We start from the raw sequence: 19,931 nt of genomic DNA, 5'->3' as shown, positions 1-19,931 counted from the left end.
ACAGTATAAAGCCAAATGGGCCTTTGGTGGATTACATGATGCCCACAAACATTTCCTTATTCATTCCACCAGTTCAAGTGCTCATGTCTTGCAGAGACACCCTCAAAATCACACCCAGAAATAATGTGTTACAAGGCATCTGGGCATCCCTTAGCTCAGTCAAGTTGACACATAAAATTGGCCATTGCAATTAACAAATTAAAATATGAAAACATGATTTTGAATTGCTTGTGTTAAAAAGAAAAGAAACAGAAATGATTAAATGTTTAGAAATGAAAGATAAAGGGAGTTATTACTAATCAAACTCACAGCATGTAACTAAAGTACCATTTTAGTGTAAATGCGAAGGCTTCAATGTATATTATTAAAACAGGGAAAAAACAAAAAGAGATAAGTTAAATGTGCAACTTAAGAAGCTGAAAAAAACAAGTTTTAAGAGTAAAGAAATCAATGAGGTAAATGACACCCTCTAATCCCCTAAAATCTTATATCCTGTTTCAGTAAGAGAAAAAAAGAAGGGCCTCTTCTTTGAATTTTGGAGTCAGATTTAGGATCTTTCTCTCTCTCTTTGCCTCAGTGCAGACTAATGAAGACAGTGAGTGCATTTGAGATAGAGAGATGGATAGGTCATAGATGACAGGTAGATGACTAGACAGTGTTTTAGCAAAATCAGTTACCTGCTCAACAGCCACATCCACCTTCCCTCTAACTTGCTGACAGAGCTCCCTCCTCCCCGAGTCAGCGTGAACGATGTCGGATTGCCCCACCGCCCAGCCTGTCCTGCAGTCATCCACAGGCACGTCACCCAACACTGTCCCAGGGAACTGGGCAGACATGTCCAAGGACTTGTTGAGTAACCTTTTCTTTACTGAGGTAAAGAGGTATTTGAGAAGAAATTACCCCACATCCAGCTGTATGATATGATTGACAACTTTTTTGGATCTATGACTAGATAAATTTACAGGCAAGAGCCAACATGCTAAGAGCATAGAAGAAATTTGGAAAGTTTTGATACCCTGATGGCATTTTGGAATCACTGAACTAAGCACCTGTGTTCCTGCCCTACCTCCAAACCTCTTGACAGGTGAGATAATAAATATATATATTATCCCATGCATCTTTAATAGAGTGTGCTTTTACCTACAGCCCAAATCAACCTCACTTACGCAATTATTATCGGCTATATTTCTTTTTCTTCCTTCCCCAGTCAATGTGAAATACTATGCTAAGTTCCACCCACATATGGGAGTAGTAGAAGAGATTGCATCTAAACAATTCCAGTCTTATGGGAAACATACCCTGAGCAACTCCCTTTCTGAAACACAGAAAACTAAAATTATGCAAGAGTTGTTATGCTTGAACCAGAGAGAAAATTGATGATTCTTCTTAATTTGTCTTTACTTTCATTTTGAAAACATGCGAGGCATTTATACATCTTAATTTTTGAAGGTAATCATTTATGGCAGCGGTATTCAAAAAAATCTTTGGATACATTCAAAAATGTGTCTCATATTTTCAAACAATGGGATGCATGCTTTGACTTAGATCATTTAATTGAATTTCTACAGCAACCCCATGTAGTTGGAAATATCCCCATTTTAATAATGAGAAACTGGAGTTGGAAGAAGTTAATTAGGAGAACCTGACAAAGCTTACGTGAGAACTTTCCAAAATAGCAATAACAGCAATAGCGTCTTCAGCTTGCACTTCTTGGTTTCTGGATGTAAACACCAAAAGACACCCTTAACCACCATTAATCCTTTTTACAAAAGAAGAGATCATGGGTCTGGCTGTATTGTAATGTAAAAATAACATTAGGTCAAATATTGCACCTTGATCTAACAAAAAAATTGACTGAAAAAATTGTTTGAGTGTCATGTTGAACCCAGAGTCAAATAGTCAAATCCACTTTATTTCACTTGAGATTTTTTGTCTTTTTTTACTTATATTTGACTTTTTCTTAAAAAAAAAAAAAAAAAAAGACTACTGGAGAGTCACAAATATCTTTTCCCAAAAAGTAAAATACTACATATTGCACTCAGAACGGAACAGATGGATCCTTTTCTAAGGGAAAAAAAAAAAAAGACCATGACACCAGCATGGGTGGCAAGAGAATGTCAGGTCACTCCTGAGGGACATCCTTTACAGCAATGTAAACAACAATAAGACACCACAGCACACATGTTCGAATGCCAAAATCCAGAGCACTGACAACACCACATGCTGACGAGGAAGTGGAGCAACAGGAACTCTCATTCTTCCACTTTGGAAGACAGTTTCACAGTTTCTCATAAAACTGAACATACACTTACCATAGAATCCAGCAATCACACTCCTTGGTATTTACCCAGAAGAGTTGAACAGATATGCCCACACAAAAACCTGCACAAGGATGTTTATAGCATCTTTATTCATAATTGCCAAAACTTGGAGGAAAACAAGATATCTTTGGTAGGTGAATGGATATATATATTGTGATTTAACGAGATAATGGAATATTATTTAGTGTTAAACAGAAATGAGTTAAGAGCCATAAAAAGACATGGAGGAAACTTAAAAATGCATATTACTAAGTGAAAGAAGCCAGTCTAAAACGGCTACATAGTATGATTCCAACTATATCACACTCTGGACAAGACAGAGCTATGGAGACAGTAGAAGATTGGTGGTTGCCAGAGGTTGGGGGTGGGGAGGTAGCAGGACAAATAGGTAGAGTGTGGGTGATTTTTAGGACAATGGAACTATTTTATCTGATACTGTAATGTGATACATGTCATTATACATTTGTTGCAACCCACAGAATGTTCATCACCAAGAGTGATGAACTCTCATGTAAAAACTATGGACTTGTGTGATACAGATGTGTCAATGTGTACTCATCGATCACAATAAATGTGCCACTGCGGTAGGTGATGCCTATGGTAGGGCATGTGTGTGTGTGTGTGTGTGTGTGTGTGTGTGTGTATGTGTATGAGGACGGGAGTATATCTTTAAAAAAAAAAGCTTAATAATTAAAAAAAAACAGCCAATGTCAGGTGATCAGAATAGTGATCCATCACCAGCCACACGTGAAAGAGAAACGCAGAATCATGCCATTAAGGTCCACTGGGCCCCCAACTTGGACCTCAGCAAGATATATACATATCCTCTTATCTGCTTCTTGGCAAAACTATTTTTGGAAAAGCATCTTCCTGTTCCACTATCTTGATTTATGGTCTTTTTATCATTTTCCTAAAGAAATGTTTATTTTAGTGAGTTGTACCCATTCTATCTTTTGGATTCATTATTTACTCCCTAGTTTTCTTTATTTCATTTAGTCATTATTATTTCTCTGTACTGTTAGTTCAAGGTTTCTGAATCACTTCTGTTAGAAAATCCTTGTCACTGCTCTTTGAAAAGCTTTGGAAAGGAGAGACAGTTTGCATTACTTCTGCATTACTAATAGCCTGTGTTTGAACTGAGCTACACCTTAGGTGGAGACCACATGATCATTTTGAGCTCAGCCCACCTATCTGCCAAGGTTCAGCCTTTCCCATATCAATAATAACATGGGGAAATTACAATTTCTCAATTTCTGCTAATTGAGCACCGCATCATGGCCACAAATCCAGCAACTGCAGCAACATGCATTGTGTTCTAGTTCGTCGTCCATTATTGACAGATGAATCACTTTGGGACCATTATTCTTTTCTGGAAATGGGGTGGAGGAAGAGAAATACAAAGCAAATATATTTATAAACATGATGCATGTTTGGGGGTTAGAATGAGAATTTTGAATGTCATTACAGAGATACAGCCATCAAAAATAATTTCAATTCACTCCAATCCTTATGGGTTTATTTTTGTAAATTATAAAAACTGCAAAGATCTTACTATGGCTTGGCAATTCACACTTGAAATATTTGAAAATATACTTTTCTATCTGGTCATGTAAGTTCAAAGAAAACATATTTGGCTCAGAAAGACACAATGAGACACAGACACATTCGATTGCTACAGCAGATCTGCCAACCAGGATAAAAGTTTTGCAAAGTGGAAGCCACAGAGGAGAATACCAGTGCCATGGGAGACTGAGGTTGGCAAACCTTGCTAGTGACATAGAAGAGAAGTAAGGAAGAGAGGGGGCATTACTCTGAGATCACGTGCCTAGGTTTATGTCCAAGCTATAATGCAATATTCAAGGCAGAGTTAATGAGAGGGACTGTGCCCGTAAGATCACAGTGGCAGACATATTTGGATAGGGCATCCTTAGGAAGGAACACCCGGTCATATCAGAGGGGCTGGTGCTGGGCCTTTTTCTAAATGAAGCTGGTATCAGGAGTGTTCTCTATTCACCTTGCATCTCAGAACTCAGCAAAGGGGCTGATGCACTAAACCTAGCATTTGGCTCACTCTCAGAGATCTGTTGAAATAAAGCAGTGGACTCGGGAAGCTGAGAGGCTGCTTACTGAAAAGTTGAATGGATCCATGCTAACCATATGCCTGCATGAAAACAGACCAGCTTTTCATGCAGTAATATTTATAATTTAAAAAAAAAAACCCTTCATCTTGATACTATAAGTTAAGTGGGTCTATACAGAGACAATGTAAGAAATAGTACATACGGCTGTATGATAAACTCCTATGCCTATACCCAGGACTCCAAGCTGCTTGAATATTAATATCTGTTTCTGGTAGAAACTTGTGAGCCCTTCAAGTGACATTTCCCTGTGCCTACCCATTTTTGGTGTCACCTCCGCTCTATCACTGGGTAACTGAATTTGTCTACAGTTTTTTCAGTTACTGCTGCTTTTTCTGCTGTCCTTATACATACCGCTTTCTTTCCTATGATAATCCTGTTCTGTGACAACCAAGCCACAACCGTAGGGAAAAAGAATACCCCTAGGCCCTCACAACGGTATATTCACAACAATATCTTAGAGCATCGCTGCTTTTGAATTTTCAAAGCTCTCTCACCCTATTTCATGTTACGTTATCATAACATCGCTATTCTGACATTGCTCGTGAGGATTGTGAGCTACAAGGCTCTGACTGATGTGCTCACGGGGGATATGTAACAGTAACGGTAATGCGACAGATCTAAGACCAGTGTCCAGGAAGAACTGCACATGATATTTGAAATCAGCTGGGTCTTGTTAGTGTTTGACCTGCTCATATTAAATAAGTAGCCTTAAATTTGTATAAAATATGCTTACAATAACCACTACCTCATGTAAATAGTAATTTATTGTGCAGAAAAAAAGCAGGAAATACACACACGTACACTTACAAATATACTCAGATACACCTTTATTAGGACTGATTCATACCAAGAACTGATGATTGTATCATTTGAAGACGCATTCATATGAGAGCAAGGGATGGACTTGGTAGGAAGAAAAGGAAGTCTGCAGTTTGCAGATAGAGCCGCGCTCCCACGTAAGGCTTGGCTTTCTAATACTGCCTCGGTCGGCTGACAGCACCACAGAGACCTATGGGAGAGTGAGCTGAGCTGACTCGGACTGTTTTGAGCACAAGTAGCGATTATTTCAAGGTGATTATCTAACAGGTCTTACTGCAGAACTTGTTGAAAGGTCAGTATTTCTGTCTTTCCTATATAGAATAAAATACTCTACATTTCTATAAGGCTAGCATAGCCAACAGTTACATTAAATTATTTTTTAATTTCTTCTTTGAGGCTTACAAATATATTCTACTTATTCAGCCTCCAGTTTCCTCTACCAAAACAAAACAATTTTTTTAGAAAACTTGAACTCCTGGGTTTTATATAAAATGGCAATTGTTATAGGTGCCAAATCACAGAAAAATAAGCAAAAAGGTGAGATGGGGAAAGGGAGGAGTCAGTCCATTTTAATGACTTCTAAAATGTCTATTGCCTCCGTTTGTACCTGAGGTCAACAGGATGAATTGAAGAACGCCAGTAGGAGTTAATAAAATATATATGTGCACATATTTATACATGTACTATATATGCATACATACATAATTCACAAACACGTTTTTATTAATTTATTCAATAATATTACCATTAATTATATATAATTAAATATAAGATGCAAGTATATCTATTAGATGGAAGGCATTGTACATGACAAGGTAGGGGGGCCATATTTCCAGCCCCTAAGGAATCCTGTAGACAGTAGGAATCCAAATAAATATGATGCCTATGACGCCGTGCAGACAAGAAAATCACTTCAACAGAGGTACAGAGAGAGTGATTGAGGCTTCAGAGGAAAAGGAACCTTGTTTTACCAGGAAGAATTCTGGACATTATGGAGGGCTGGGAATTTGTATTCTTTTTAAAAATTTCTTATGTGCAGATAAAGGAGCCATAGATTTAGCATAACTTATACATGATATAAAGACAGAGATTCAAAAACTTAGTGAATTTTGCACCGTGCATGGTAAATTGAGTCTGAGAAAATCCATTTCCTTGATGAGGAACCTGGTGGCATATCTTACAATAAAACACAGTCTCTGCTCACAGTGAAACGCCGTTGTGATGCCTGTGAAATAGCATGTTCTCGAGAGGTAATTGCAAACGTCTTTCCCAAGCTGAAATTTAGGAATAACCAAGCAGGCCTTGAAACCAAAAGCATCAGTTGGCTGCAAGTCCCTTAGCAAGTTTTTTTCCAGAAGTAAATAATTGTTACTGGCTGAAATGACATTCAGAGGTGGCAAAACAGTCCTTCTGGGGCCCAGTGGGTTGCTAGCGGTCAGATGGTATGTCCTTAGCTGGCTGGGACACAGAGCAGCACACTGAATCTTGCCCAGTCTATTTGAGACACTTGCTTTTCAATAGGGAGTACTCAGAAGGAGATGAAAATTGTGCTGGCATCAGATTAAAAACAACGAGCAAAAAATGGAAACAAAATTGGTGAGTATCACTGGCAGAAGCTGAGGCTTATTTCTTCATCATTGTTAAATTTTCGGGAATTTATTTTTGAAAATTTCTATAGTGAAATGCCAGGCTCTGACAAGAACAATGGTATGTTTAGTGACTGCTAATCAACAGCAATACTGATAATGCATGTGTTTCAAAACGGAGAAGAAAGAAAGAAAAAGGAAGGAAGGAAGGAAAGAAAGAAAAGAAAGAAAGAGGGAAGAGGGGAAGGGAGGGGGAGAGAGAGAAAGGAAGGAAGAGAGAAGGAAAGAAAAAAAGAAAAGGCAAAGGAAAAAGAAAAAGAAAAAAAAGTGCCTACCCAAAGTGCTAGGACAGAACTAGTTTAAAAGCCACTCTACTGGTCAAAATCAAGGCAAGGTCAGCAAAATGCCACTGAGTTATTACAGAGTCCTTGCCCAAAGGTTCATGGCTGATACAGCACAGTCTCTATAGGTTTCTGAGCTAGAAATCCTCAGCAGAAAAGCTTCCGTGGAAAGGATCTCTTGCTTCCTGAAAATAGGGCAGGCACGCGAGGGAGGTGTCCCTCGAGTAAAGAAACAACCCTCTATTTCCATCACTAACCCATGGTGGCTCCATTGCACTAGTGTCACCACCGACGGTCAGTGAATTGCCGAGAAGGGAGTGCTCTGCCCAGGGACATTGTTTCTTTTCTTTCCACGTCCATTTCCAGTGGGAACCCTCAAAGGTAGGATCACTCCCCAGTGCAGTAGACAACAGGTGCAGGAGAATCGATATCTGTGCTGCCTTTCCCGTACTGAGCCACCCTCGTGTGACAAATACCTGTTACCCGCTGTGAGAGACATTCTTGCACGGAGGACCTTTGGAGGGAAGGGGCCAAGATTTAAGCATCTGTAACACACCAGGTGTGGAGCTGGGCCTTATCGCAGATGCCATATTGTTCAGTGTTGTCTTATTCTCACAAAACCCCTGGCAAGGTGGGGATCAGTCCATTTTGTGAATGAGGAAAACGAGATTTAGAAAGAGCACATATCCCCATCCGTGGACATAATAGTTAGTGATCAGGGTGTCTTAGAGCATCTCTGCTCTGTGGGAAGTGGCAGAGTGGTGTGAACCCGACTGCATTTTTGGCTGCGTTTGGGTTGCCAATTCTGACCCGTCTCCACACCCATTCCTAGCCTGGTTCTCTTCCTACATGGTCTGTTGATTCTTTGAGTGACACTGACTCCTTCCACTAAGTTCCTTTTCTGCTACAGGTGTCTATTTCTGCTTCAGGTGCCTACTCAGATACCTATCATTTGCACCAGAATCCTGACTGGTGCAAATTGTGAGGGGTCATTACAGAGGAAGGGTGGGTATGACCATCTGGAGGGACAACAGGGCGTGAAGGAGGGCTGGAACCCAGACGGTGGGAAGGTCGGACCCAGGGGCAAAGGGAACAGCATAGGCAACGGCACAGCAGGCAAGTAATCGATGTGCTTCGAAACACTAGCCCAGTTTCAGAACCATTATAAATGGTTCTACTAATTTCCTGTTGTCTTTTTAATTGACCTTCAGTGATATTTCGACATACACTATAGCACAGATCCACCTTAAAATATTGTGCTAAATGAAATAAGCAGACACAAACGGACAAAGTGTGTGTGATCCCACTTATATGATGTACATAGAGGAGTCACGTTCATTGAGACAGGAAGTAGAATCATGGTCACCAGCAGCCGGGGGTGGGGGGAGAGGGTGTCATTTTTTAATGTGTATACAGTTTCTTTTGGGGAAGATGCTAAAGGTTCCAGAGATGGATGGTGGTAATGGTTGCACAACAATGTGAATATAATCAATGCCACTGAACTGTACACTTAAAAATGACTAAAACGACAGAGAGAGAGAGAGATTAACTCCAACTTGGAGGGATACCGTGGGTAGTGTCCATGCGGTGACAGTATCAGGTGCTTGGGGGAATGGATTGGAGCCCTGTTTCAAAATGTTCCCACAACCTAAGAGTTAGAATTTTTTCCCATAGGCACTAGAAAACCATCTGAGATTATTAACTAGGATATTCTCTCAGTCAATTTTGTGTTTCCAACAAATTATTTTGAATGAAATGAAAATGGATGAAATGGCCACTGGGGAGATCCAAGGAGGTTGGTCATGAGACACCTGCAGACAGGATTGAAGACTTGTTTCAGGGCACTGGCCCAGAGGTTGGGAGAGAAGGGACAGATGGAAGATGAGGCTTTAGGAGGTAGAATTGGCAGAGCTCAGACAACCCATGGTAGTATTTTGAGAATTTCCCGAAGACACTCCCAAGTTTAATCCTCTGATTGCCAGTTTCACACATGCCAGTTGACATGTGTATCATTATCATACCATGGCTCTCCTGAGAGGGGAACAGAAAGCAGGATCAGTGTCATAAACAACAGCTCTCTGTGCCACCGAGGTTAAGAAGGTGGAACAGATTTACAGCGATCTTGACAATCACTGATGCCTAGTGTTCTTCTTGCTCATTAGCTCTGGTAAGGACCCACGGGTTGGCCAGGGAAACATTAGTAGTATAAGTAGGCCCCTGAGTGCAACCTTCTGCACTGCTCCTAGACAGCCAAATGGCTCTGGTTTTGACATTGTTGTTCACTTGGACTCAGCTCAGGCCACAGACAATCTGCTTGCAGCTCTCAACTGCTCCTCAACCCGTATCCCTCTTTACGGGACTTGTCAGAGCTCCTGCTTGCATGCACGTTTGCAGAGATGGTGTGCAAGTCCATGAGATGTGGCCATAAAGCACTGAGGACATACTTGGCTTATAGCAAGGAGCCAGTCATTTCATCCCCTGTTCTAACCTCTGGCTTGAGGTCAGCTCTCTGGTCTTTTCCACTTCAAACTTTCACGCCACAGCCTTACCCGGTCACCACACTGATGCACTGTAGATCCCACCAGACTGGTCCTCTAGCTTCCCATGGGGTGCTCCCTGCCATCTTCCTGCTGCTGGTCGGAGAGGTTCTACCAGCCAAATGGAAGGAGCTGATGGATGCACTCTAGACTGTGTGGCTAGCCACCTTTTCTCCTAGGCTGCCTAGCAGAGATAGAGCTATCCCATTTTAACAACTCCACAAATGCTGATTTTCCTCCATCCAATCCAACATGTATTCATGGAGGACCTACCATGTGCCAGTGACGGGCAAGGAAGAGTGAACAACAAATAAAGCAGCTCTAAGTGTCCAGAGGTTTATCATCTACATGAAGACACATAAATAAAGCCAGCCAATTCAGGAAGTGTAAAATTGCGTAACTGCTAAATAGAATACACACACCCCTCCCAGGGCAGCCTTAAAGGTAGAATAAATTATTCTTATTAGTGAGGATGTGAGAAGTGTGGACCAAGAAGTTTTTTTTTAATGAGTTTAATCATCTATATGAGGCTTCATTTATAATGAACAAAACATTTTAAGTATTCAATTCAGTAAGTTTTGACAAATTTGTGTGCACCCATGAAATTACAAGCACAATCACGATAGACAAGACTCCCTCCCGTCACCCCAACAGCTTCCCTTGTATCCTTCCCAGTCAATTCTCTCCCCAGATCCCTCCCCCTTGCCCCAGGAGACCTCTAACCTGTTTTCTAGAACTGCAATAGGATTAGTTTTTCCTAGATTCTGTATAAATGGAATCATATGGTATGTGCTTTTTTGTCTGGCTTCTTTTGTTCGGCATCATATTTCTGAGATTCATTCATGTTCACTTAACAGTATTTCATTTCTTTTTATGGCTGAATAACATTCTGTTGTATGCATATATTGCATCTTATTATCCATTGACATGTTGATGGACATTTGTTTCCAATTATAGGCTATAGTGAATAAAGACATTGTGAACATTTGTGTGCATGTCTTTATGTGGATATGTATTTTTTCATTCCTCTTGCATGAATAACTAGAAATGGAATTGTTGGGTCATGTGGTAAGTTTCTGATTGACTTTACAAGAAATTGCTAAGTTTGTTTCCAAAGTGATTGTAATAATTTTATATTTTCATCAAGAGTGCGTGAGACTTCCATTGGTCTGCACCTTTGATAACACTTGGCACTGTCAGTCTTATTGACATTTCAGCCATTTGAGTGGGTGCATAGCTGTATCTCTTTGTTGTTTTAATTTTAATGTCCTAACAGTTATTTATTTGTTTATTGATGATTCATACATCTTTTTTGGATTAGTACAGTTTGAGGTTACATGGAGAAATTTGCAGTGGTTTAAATCCACTTGCTTCTCACCTCCGTATCTCAGCTTTATTGCCTCATTTGTGATCCTGGAGCTGGGTCCTATAAATATATATTTCTCCTTTACCAGCTGACACAGCATAATGGTAGACAATGTGAGGGGAGGGCACCAGAGGTCCACTGCAGGGGGTGAGGGGCTTTTCTTTCTGATTCCATTGTGTTTTCATTCTTTGTTTTCTTATTTTTACAACAAGAAGAGTGCCAGCAGTGTGCACACACCCTGTGACAAGTTTTCCTCACACTCTGGTGTGAAGCTCCCTGCTTACCACCCTTAGCTCATGGTCCCCTGCTCTCATGACATGCTTTTTGTATTTCCTTCCCCTGGGATCAAATTGATTCTTCTCTTCCTTTATTTATTGTTTTAATGATGACTTATTAGTGGTGAATTCTCTCAGTCTTTGTGTAGAACTTGGTCTTTAATGAGAAAAACATCTTTATTTGGCACTCAATTCTGAATGATAATTTGGCTGGGTATGAAATTCTAGATTAATAGATATTTCCTCTTAGCTTATAAGCTATTACTCCACTTTCTTCTGTATTTCATTGTTTAAGAATTTGGCTTCTAGTGTAATTTCTTTATGGATAATCTGTCTATTCTTTCTCACTGATCTGAGATCTCTTTGTCTTTAATGTTTTACAGCTTCATTCTGTTTTGTCTAGATGTAGATTTCTTATGTTTTCTGCTAAGAATTCATTGCATCTGAGGATTCATGAGTTTTATTATTTCTGGAACAAACTCAGCCATTGTCTCTTAAAATATTTCCTCTTTCTCCTCTGTAGTTTCTCCTTCAGATACTCTAAATAGACATATGTTGGACTTTTATATTTTATTCTATATACCAATTATTCTTTCTTTTATAATTTCCTTCTTTTCATCTCTAGACAATTTCTCAGATGTATTCTCTCTTTCTCTCTTCAATGGCATCTAATGTCAACTTTATCCTGTTCACTACAGTATACTTATTATTGTTTTAATGATCATATTTTTCATTCTGGTATTAGAAAGTTATGTCTCAGGATAATCTGAAGTTTATCCTGTCTACTGAGATTTTTATTTCAATTACATATTTTTCATTATGGAATATTGATAATCAATTTTATTGTGGATCTATGATTTCTTTTGAAGTTTTTAATTTTTATTTATTCAATTTGGTTTGCTGGCTTGGTTTGGGTTATGACTACATATTCAATGTTCTTATATTCTCTATTCATGCACTTCAATTCCCAAAGCTTTCTAGAAATCTCCCTTAATCCCTGAATGTAGGGATTTTATGCTCACCTGGTCATACGCTCCTCCTCTGGTAAAAGCAAGAAATATACAGTTTTACATAGCAGATCTAGGCCTGTTCTTTTAAATACAGTCCATAATTTAGTACTTTATATTTAAATATTTTATTTGGTTTTCCATAACAACCCACCATGGAATAGATTTAAAATTCTTATGATAAATAAATTCAAATTCCTTAATAATTTTATATGTATGTTAATTTCTTTGCTTTTTAATATGAAAAAATTTAGACTTGACTCTTAAATTCAGTTTACTTTTTAGTGTATGATAAAAAGAAAGAAGAACATGAATCTTACTATTGTGACAAGTTTGGAAAATTGAATGTAGGACATCACTGCTGTTATTACAGCTACTATTGAAATCCAAATGATTGTGCCATCAATCAATAAACATATCTTTCTGAATTCATACATAATGAATATGAACTCATTATAACCATATGGGCTCCATGGGTCAAAGTCACTGCAATCTTCTGTCCTCAGGAGACAGAAATTTCTCGGTGATATAACAAATGTTTAGAAATTCTACATTCTTATATTGTTGCTGAAATATGTCATTATTACTCAGATTAATCAAATTTTGGCACATTGTAACAATATTAGTCATTATCCAAGTACATTATCATAATAAATGTAGTCTTCTAGGCTGCATTTTCAGTGTCAGAGCATTTCAGAGTTGCAAGGACCCTTAGAAATATCTAATAAAGAACAATCCCCCACCCAGTGTGCCAATCTGTTTTGGTTCTGAGTATATTGAGCCACTGCTTGAATATTTCCAAAATGTGGGAACTCACTATTCAAGAGCATTTTGTTGTTGAATAAGTCTACTTAGGACTCTCTTCCTATTTTTCTCTTCTCATTTTCCATCCACTGGTGTAGTCTGTACCTCCTAGGACCACAGTGACGATAAAGTAAGATGATGCTTCCAAGAGTCTGGGATATAATAAGGCATCAATAAAAGTTTCTTTTTATTATTTTTATTTTCCTTCTACTCAACTTCCATGCATGGAAACTGTATTTCCTTTAGGATTTTGCTTAAGAGTTATTTTCTCCCGGAACCCTTCCCGAGTCCTGAGCCTGAGCCGGGTGAGTTTCCTCCTCCAGTCCTGACCGCAGGTTGGACTTGCTGTCGGCAAATCATGTATTCTCCTTTGCATTTCACTCCCTCCTCTCAGCTTCCTAAGGGCAAGAACCTGGCTCTATTCCCCACAGTTTTTCCAGCACCTGGACAATTAGTTGGTACATAGTATATGAATAATAATAATTTTTTTCAGCTTATTATAGGGGCACAAAAGTTCAGGTTATATATATTGCCCATGTCCTGACCATCCCCCCGAGTCAGAACTTCAAGCATGTCCGTTCCCCAGACAGTGCGTTAAATGAGCACATGACTGAATAGCTATTACAGGTGTTAGGTAAAGCAGCGACTATCGTGTTGGACAACTAACTTACTATGCAGCATAACACCTCTCTCCATGAGTAGGACTTGTAGAAACACGCAGTGGTTGGGAGGAATGGAAGCAAGACCAGGTCTTAGCTTCTCCAACCCTCTGACCTAGCTGAGAGACAAAATGGTCCTTCAGTATCCTTCTCTACAGAATTTGTTCTTTTTGGGGACAGTCGGTTCTTCTACTTTCACCAAAGGAATACTCGAGATTTTGTTTTGAATTTTTTTTTTTTTTTTGCCAGATGCAGTGTTTTTCTGTGTTTAGATGTATCCCTTCCTAGTTTTCCCTTCAGAAAGACAGTACGAATCTGGAATGTAGTAAGAAGGCTTTGACTTTCATACCAAACAGATCTCCTGCATTTGTCTATGTTGTCTTGCTTTACGTTCATCTGGAGGATGAAGCACTTAACTCAGCATGTTAAGCTCTAACCCCATCTCTAACATTCCCACGTTATATAGGTAAGTGTCTGATGCCACAGCTGAAATTAATGGAATGTTTTCCAATCTTCACAGCTGCTTCCTCTGATAGAATTCCACACTTATTTTCTTTCTTGTAGAGATTCTAGCAAGCAAGATTTTCATTCTTTTAATTTTGGCTATTATTTATATTTATCTCAGGCAGGGATATTTATCAAAAGAAATAGGTACAAACTCAGGTTAGTGTGAATGAAGAGTGAAGGAAAGGGAGCCAGTGTGTAGAATCGGAAGAATCCCATGGAACTCAGTCCTCTGTGTAACTGTCTTTCTCTGGGATGACAAAATACTTCACAGATGTTCCACATCATCTTTATTTTCTCTCTCTGGCTCCTGGTGTCTCCTCAGGGCTCTTTGTTCTTGCTGTCCTTAGTAACTGGTCCTACGTGTCTTGGAGTTCCCATGGCAGTGACTCTGCTGTATCTTAAAACTCCAGGGCTCATCCTCATCTGATCCATTCTTGTTTGTCACTTAGCTTGACAGAGAAAACTCTGAGCAGGGTGTACACATCGACAATCAGCTGTGTCTGGAAGGGTGAGGCCACCTGATCAAAATACAGGCCCTGTGTCCGTGTCCTCTTGGAGGGTCCACCCGCACAAAGCTACTCTCCTGCATGGTGTGCCCTGCACTTTAGATTGTTTCCCTTCAAAGAGATACTAGACAGTAAAACTCTATTATGAAATTTCAGCAAGAAAAACTCCTTGATATTCACCCCACTGAAAACTGTGGGTACCCACTGGAAACTCCTACCCAATAAAAATGTTTTAAATTATTTTTATTAATTTTTTTAAATATAGGGAGTAGAGTCATTTCTATGTTTTTTTAATTTCAGAATATTATGGGGGTGCAAATGTTTTGGTTACGTGGATTGCTTTTGTACTGTTCGAGTCAAAGTTAATATAAGTGTGCCCATCACCCAGATAGTGCACGTTGTACCCATTAGGTGTGATTTCACCTAAACCAGGACTTTTGTATGTATATGAAGCATTAGCTCTTCAATTGGTCTTTGTTGATTCACAGTGAGATGTGGTATTGCATTGCCCCAGTTATTTTTTTCAGGTATAAAACAAATATGGTACAACTTTATGTGCAAAGGTGTTTACGTGGCAACTTATTTAAAATACTGACTAACACAAGCTTATCTGATTCTTGGAATCTCATCTAAAACTCATACATCTCCACTCCAAAGCACACAATATGTACACCAATGTAGTTCTTCATCTTTTAAAAACTAATATTCATTACATACAGATGAACACACTGATCATACATATTTATAGATGGACGCTGAATTATTGGCTATATTTTATTACTTGTAATTTCCTCTTTGGGATATCATTTTGCTGCTCATCTTACAGAAGCTTATATACTGAGAAGATTTAATAAACTACTGAAGTATTTGAGGATAGTAATATCTGATATTTTTCCTGCTTAGTAGAAACATACACTGGCTGGTTGGTAGTCTACCAATTAAAACTTGGAGTTAGCTTCTGTATCACTGAATGAGGTAGCTGGGACTTCCTTGAGTCCTCATGGTACCTTGTCTCCACGTTTTTTCCCAACAAGCTGACCATGTCCTCACACCCATTCCTGGCTCACACAGACTGCCCAATCCCCATCCGGGGCCCTTCTCACTAGGGAACTTTGTAAGCTTTCCTCTTATTTATTCAAAGCCTTTTATTAACTTATAACTGCATTTTTAGGATTTCTTTACTTTCTGGTTGAAAACCCAGGAATTTATTTTCTTCTTTCTAATATTTCAGGATAAAATTATACTCCCTATACCCCTTAGGAATGGGGTGGCAAACACATGACAGGAAGGCCCTGCCTGCCCGGCTCTACCTGCAGGTGGGAGACGTGGCTAATCGACCACGGCGTTGTTTCCACGTGGGCCCAGAGATGCTCAAGTCTTCTCAACACCCCCTTCTACCGTCAGCCCTCTGGAATCAACAAGGGAGATGAAATCTATTTACAATTCCTGTCTCTATTTTTTCTCTCTCTCTTCCACCAAGCCTTTGTGCAAAACGCGATGAATCTCTGTAACATCCCACTCTGCTCCCCTTGGAGACAGGTTCGTAGGCAGCTACCGTTAGATGCTGTAGCAGGGACATTTGGAGTGAAAAGACTGGAAGCAACCACAGAAGAAAACCGTGTCTGGGTAATATAGTGTGTTCCCCAGAGATCGACTTTTCCATACCTAAAAAAAATGAAGTCTGTAAAAATCTTTCCTGTGGAAAGTTCCACCAAGGGAGTGCTTTTGCAGAAGTCATTCACAGATGTAGTGCCATCTAAGTTCCTTCATTCCATGGATTTTGCAAAGAAAACAAAATTAGCAAAAAGCCTAGACAAGACACATACCATTTCAGTCCTCTGTCAGTTAAAGTAGAATATTTCTATATCTTAAAGACTGAACGTTGATCAACTGCAGATAGAGACTGACAACACTTTATTAACATGTATCAGCTGTAAGCAACCTGGTCAGCCTGCTACAGAGAAGCACGTGATACAGGCATGAGACACAGAAGCAGGATGACGGAAAAGGATGTGAAGTCACTGTCCTATAGCCCAGCACTCCCAACGCCCTAAGGAGGACCATTGGTAACTAACGAGACCCACCCTATGATCATAAATTTTATTTCACACATCATGTAACTATGTCACCAGCCAATCTCTTAAGAGCTTTAGAATATTAACTCATTTAATCCTCATAACAACCTTGTCAAGCAGATACTATAATTACCCCCATTTTTTCAATAAGGAAACTGAGGCACAATGAAGTCACAGCCAGGCTGCCTTCTATCTGTTATGTATTTATGTTTTCTTGATTTTTTTAAAAAAATGTATATTTACTTTTCCTCATAGCAAATTTTACATAATTTATTCCACTAAGGAGGTTCAATCCCTTGCTAGAGCTCTGATAAAACACGAAGGTGTAAGAATCACTCCAAAGAGTATTTCAGAATCTACTACTCTAATCTTGGTCCATCATAAGAAAACAGTATGTATACATTTAAATGTAATATTTAAATATTTATATGCAAAGCAACATTTATACAACAGAGGTGTTTATAAAATTATTATCTACACTAATGAAAAATTGTGGGCAACCAACTGTCCTATAGTTGGAGAACCTTAAATAAATTGTGGTATAAATGGAATATCATGCAGTGGCTACATTTTCATTAGTTTAAATATGAACTGTCTGGGGTGTGCAACTGGGGGTCTTCTTATTTGTTTTATTTGTTTATTTTTTATATTTATCCTGACCGGTGTTCAATGTGTTTCTTACATCTGTGGTTTGGTGTCTGTCATTACTTTGAAAAATCTTTGGTCATTATTTTTTCAAATATCTTCTTCTAATTTTGCAGATGGTAGAACCTTGGATATTTTTCCACAGCTTTTTGGATGCTCTGTTTTGCCTTTTTACTCTTTTTCTCTGTGTGCTCCCTCTAGGGTAATTTCTACTGACCTATCTTCAAGTTTTTACTGATCCCTTCCCAGAAGGGGGCATCACTCTGGCTCTCGTTTGTTGGAAGGCGGGAGGGAGGCTCCTTCCGGCTCTCTGCATCCTCGGGTAGATGCCAAGAGTCCAGTTTTATAATAAAATGTATATACATTTACAAACTTTTATAAATAAATGTTTATTTACAAAGTATTTGAAAATAGTTAAACCATGTGTATGCCAGAATATTAAGTAAATATTAATTATAGGAGTAGCTGCAAAAAGTGAGATGTGGAAGAATAAATACATAATATGACTATAAATACATAAAGCAAATCATACCATGTTTGAAGAAAAATTCCAAGTTCTTAGGAAACATCCCTAAATTTCTGACTGATACATGGGATCAGATGTGAATGCTTCTTCCTCCTAATCCTATATTTGCTCATTATTTAAAATTAACTTGTATCACTTATTTCTCAGAATAATTCCTTACATTATTTTGAGAGACTATACAAATAAATTCACTCACATTCAGTACCTTTAAATATTTCTGAATTTAGAACACCTCAGCTCACAATGTTTGAATGCTGAATGTTTTGCTTCTTGCTGCTTTGGTGTCACACAGCAATGACAAACAGAGGGAACTGGGTCTGCCAAGCAGAGGAGCCACCCACCCTGCAAGCACGGGCGTTAGGGACGCCAGGGCCATGGCTTCAGTTGGGATTTACACCCCTCGTCCAGTTTCCTTTCCTTGTCACACAGTCTGAAAGAGCTAATGAGTGTCCCATGAGGAGGTTTTCCTTGACTGTCCTAGCAGCACACAATGTCTAGAAAGAATGGTTTCATGCACTCACGTATTCATCTAATAAACATTAGCTGGAACTGGGCTTGGTTTGGAGTTGTGGGAGTTAGACAGGTTTCCACCCTCAGGAAGTTCACAGGCCACTGGGCTAAAGAAATGCCAATGCCTGTCCACAGCTTGGAAGTCAGGTGTCTACAGGACAGAGTTGACCGTCTCTGCCTGCAGGGCAAGAGAGGGCCTGGAGGGCCTCACGGAGGAGATGGAGAATGGGGTCTTGGCCACACCCTGACAGAAACCAGGTGTCCCAGGTCACACAAACAGCACATGAGAAGAGGCAAGAAGGCACGGAAACCAGCTTGTGTCTTGTAGTTATGAACCGGGAACGTTCTCACCAGGAGGACAGAAGCCAGGTGTTATGGGTTGCACAATGTCCCCGCAATTCATGTGTTGAAGTCCTAACCTTCAGACCTCAAAATGTGACCCTCCTTGGAGACAGGATCTTTACAGAGGCAATCAAGTTCAATGAGGTCATCGGCTGGGCTTAATCCAGTATGTCCAATATAACTGGAGTCCTTTGAAAAGGGGAAATTTGGAGACAGACAGGCGCACTGAGAGGACACTACGTGAACATGAAGACAGTCATCTATTATACAAACCAACGAGAAAACCTGGAACAGATTCTGCTCACGGGCTCAAAGGCACCAAGCCTTTTGACACCTTGATCTTGAACTTCCAGCCTCCAGAACTGTAAAACAACAAATTTCCACTGTTTGAGCCACTCAGTCTGGGGCATGTTGTCATGGCAATTGCAAGACGCCAGTACACCAGGTAACAGGCAGCTCTGGGCACCGCATCACAGAGTGGGACATTTAACCTGTTGAGGAGGAAGCACCCTCAGATGGTCCCAAGCAGAGTGTGACAGGTGACAATTTGTTATTTGGGAGGGGTGGTATGAGTTCAGTGACCTGGTGCAATTCAGCAAGCCTTTCCTGATTATCTGCATCTAGATAACCTGGGTTAAGTGTTTTGAAAGCCATGAAATCTGCCTTCACGGGACTTCCAAGCTAACAGGCCAACATTAAGCGTCAGATGTAAATGACAACAGTGCACAGTAGTAGATGCTCAAATCTGGATGAATACCAAGAGCTACCACAATGCAGAAAATAAAGAGATTAACTTTGATACCTTTAGGAGAGTTTGGGACATATGATAAGGAAAAGACACAGTAATCTTTTGGTGAGGAAATAGTCTATCATTCAAAACATTATTGTAATAATTTACATGCTTGTCTAGAGAAGTGTGGTAGCAATTGTGGCATGACTAAATGTGTACATCTCAATGAAAAAT

The sequence above is a fragment of the Lemur catta genome, chromosome 4 (assembly GCF_020740605.2).
Source record: "Lemur catta isolate mLemCat1 chromosome 4, mLemCat1.pri, whole genome shotgun sequence".
Classification (NCBI taxonomy): domain Eukaryota; kingdom Metazoa; phylum Chordata; class Mammalia; order Primates; family Lemuridae; genus Lemur; species Lemur catta.
The sequence above is the reverse complement of the archived record's forward strand: the minus strand, read 5'-3'. Positions refer to the sequence as shown.